This window comes from Solanum tuberosum, unplaced genomic scaffold, assembly GCF_000226075.1.
Source record: "Solanum tuberosum cultivar DM 1-3 516 R44 unplaced genomic scaffold, SolTub_3.0 scf00293, whole genome shotgun sequence".
Lineage (NCBI taxonomy): Eukaryota > Viridiplantae > Streptophyta > Magnoliopsida > Solanales > Solanaceae > Solanum > Solanum tuberosum.
Genome location: NW_006239222.1, coordinates 106,368 through 109,849, shown reverse-complemented (window position 1 = coordinate 109,849; position 3,482 = coordinate 106,368). Strand labels below are relative to the sequence as shown.

General features: G+C 36.7%; 1 long non-coding RNA gene across 1 annotated transcript in view; it reads right to left on the bottom strand.

The window, feature by feature from the left end:
* Nucleotides 1–3,219: 3,219 nt before the first annotated feature.
* Nucleotides 3,220–3,482, bottom strand: part of LOC102599424 (uncharacterized) — a 6,357-nt gene continuing 6,094 nt past the window's right edge. The window contains exon 4 of the long non-coding RNA XR_001475035.1: nucleotides 3,220–3,286. This is a non-coding gene — a long non-coding RNA (uncharacterized lncRNA). The remainder of the gene's footprint in view (nucleotides 3,287–3,482) is intronic.

The window sequence follows — 3,482 nt, the reverse complement described above, 5'->3', positions numbered from 1 at the left end:
TTGGTGAGAATAATAAATTTTAAAAAGTAATGATGTGATTATAAATTTTATTTACATATGAAACAAATGGTTAGTAGATATAAATGTGGGTTGTTTGAACAAAATATAAACTCATGGATCAATTATTGTATTAAAATATCTCAAATCATGATATGGAATCACCATATAATTCCACATCATGGTTTTTGGAGAATATGGTATCACCTCTCATGATATGGAATCATGAGATGGAATCAACGTAAAATCGCATGTCCAAACGCTGATTCCATCTCACGATACCATATCGTGATAAGGTATCGCATGGCCAAATGCCTACTAAGTTTCTTAAGTAATATGTATAAATAATACTTGAGTCGTGCTGGACACTGTGCTAAGAAATTATTTTAGCAGTGTGAAATATCTTTCCAAGATTAAACAAGCCTTCTTTAATTAATTAGAGGATACATGAATAAAAATATATATAAATACTACAAAATAAGCAAGTCGGAAGAGGTTATTTGAAAATTGGCCAAGTTTTACTACTTCACTTAGTTATTTATCCTCAAGACTACATCAACTTATATATAGGAAAGTCTTGTCCTTGAAGCTTGGAGAAGAGGAAAGCATTTTCACTATGCATTTCACTATACACTTACCAAATCATTTAAGCACAAAGATAAAATATGTGAAACTCCAAAACTCATCAATACTCATTAAAAAAATAATGATCCAACTAAAATCATTTATCGATTACTGAAAGGAAAAGATTACTTAAATAATATATCTCTAGCCCAAATCCCACAATAAGACCATGGAGCATCTATTAGAGTTACATGAGTTCAACTGTCGGGCATGGAAATCCCAAGGAAAGAAGTCATAAGCTATAATTAGATAGAGCTGAAGCACTAGCCTCCATGAATAATGTGAGGTGAGCCTCAATAACAGAATCCACGCGAATGAACTCGCCAGCCACTAGTCTCACCCTCTGCAATGGTATCTGCATAGACATTCATGTAAGGAGTGAGCTCACCCTCACCCATCACCTAAACATAATACGGACACAGAGGTGTTAATGGGGACGATGATGAGCGTGATTTGGTGGTCCAAGTGAGTGAAAATTTTGTGCAGCAATTCTAATTTGAATGTTGCTGATTCTACATGTGTTGGGGATGTGCGAAACGAGCCTACAGGAGATGCAAATTGTGTATCAAAATCTGGGAATGCACAGTTTCAATCAATAGGTGATGGCCAAAGGGATCAGTTGGCTAAGGTTGCTGCTAAGCTGGGTGAAAGTGTAGGCGAAGAGCACACTAGTTTGACTGATGCTAGTGTAATTAATCAAGCTTTAGTTGCGGCGCCATTTGTAAAAAATTCTGGCCAACAGCCAACAAGTACATCAATCTAACAATGCGACTGAAGGGAAATTGGTACATAATTCAAATTGGACTGTGGTGACAAAGAAAAACTCTCCAGGTGTTAGAATTGGTTCACCAATTCGTAACACAATGCAGCAAATTGTAGGCAGTCAAGCTAAAAACTCAAGTGCTCGAGCAATTGTTCCAGAGGAGGTTCCGTGTCTCAACACTTTTGATGCTCTTTTGGATAATATTGTGTATTAGATCAATCCAACTACTTCAAAATGGTTATTGATTAACACATTAAAGGAAAATCAGTTTGCTACTATGGTTAATCATTGAACAATCTACCACTTGTCAGCTTAAATGCCTCAATACAAGAGATTCCTTCCCTATCATTGGAACTGTTGGGTGAGCAACATGGGTATTCGAGGCAGCAGCTAATGTCTACAAGGAATGACCAAAATGTTTAGAAAGGTAAGATCTCAGTTTCTCTAAAAATGAAATGGTTATTTCTAGAAAGGAACAACAAGGTGCGACAAGTGCTTTGAGGTGGGCAGATATAGTAGATGAAGAGGAAAAGAGGGTGAGTTCTCCTCCTAAGCACAACAAATTGAGCCCTGCAGCTCCTATTTTGGTTCCTAGAAGTGCCAAATCAGTAATGCCTGGGAAAGGGTTTGCCATCAACTGATGTTGCTGCAATTTTAGGGGATCATTTGGTGAGTTTCGATGTTGAAAAGTTTACTTTTCTAACACCTATTAACACTAAAAAACAATTACAAGTTGGTGGAAGTAGTCATTTCTCTCCAAATAGATTTGATAACCTACAAGATGAGGACATCTTTGAGGAAGGTGAAGAAGAGGATGTGTTGGATCATTGTTTTGCAAATGCAATTAGGAATGCAGATATTTCTCCTAGTTGGGATGGTAAGATGAGTGAGGAATTTGTTCCAAGGCACCTACCGATGCGACTAGCAAAACAGAATCACATGACAGTGTGAACAAGATCCAATCAACCGAAGAAAAAGTGATGAACTATCAAAAGCTATTGGACAGATTTAAAGAAGACAAGAGAAAAATACTCCAGGATACTTTAGAAGAGCAATCAATCTGTTTTAGTTCATCCATTTGTAAAGGAAGTTTGAGGTTGATAACTCAACTTTCTTCTTGGCATTTATAATTTTGCATTACTTAAGCATCCTCACATGTAATACCATCATAAACTACCTAATTATCTCTAGTTCTTATTTTCTTCATGATTGTTAAAAGTAGAGGTTCTCAACCTTATTGGGATTGGTAAGGTAAGGTCTAGCCCTCCTTGCTTGTACTTATCCCAATTGAGAATTTTTATTTGATTATTAATAAAAGACCACTAGGTACAGGTGGAGTAGTTCTTTTCAAAAATATCAAGAAAACTAAGCAAACCAATCAATTAGTTGTTTTTAGGGAAAAGGTATAAGTATCCCCTGGACTATGACTCAAATCTCAGAGACACACCTTAACTAAACTAAGGTCCTATTACCCTCTTGAACTCGTTTTTTTTGTAATTTTGTACACCTTTTTTGGCTTACGTGGCATCCAAGTATCTCCCACGCGCCTCAATTGCGTGGAGTCACGGAGTACATAGGCCAAAAGGTGCACAAAATTATATATAAAATGAGTTCAGGGGGATAAAAGGATCTTAGTTTAGTTAAGGGGTGTCTCTAGGATTTCGATCATAGTGTAGGGGTACTTATGTCTTCTCCCTTGGTTTTAACCCTTCACAATAACAACAGTACCCATATAGATGCTCGTCACCTCATCTATGCGAGATTGTCATCACTCCCAAGTGCAGTCATATAACACATAGACACTTTAAGAAGAGTCAAAGAAAGCCTCAACTTGCCTTAAATGGAGTTCAAACGATCAAATCAAAGTCCTTCCCGTCTGAATAACCCTTCGACCTTCAAAACCTTTAAATATGATTTTGTAACTTTAGACACAAAATTCCAAATTTTGTATACTCATAATCAATTTTAAATGATAAAATAATCGATAAATCAGTAATATGATTTCAACAAAAAGACAAGTCCAAATCAACCTCCAAATCGAAGAATTGGGATTTCTTGATCTAGGGTGAAACTCCCCCCCCCCCCCCCCCCCCTTTCT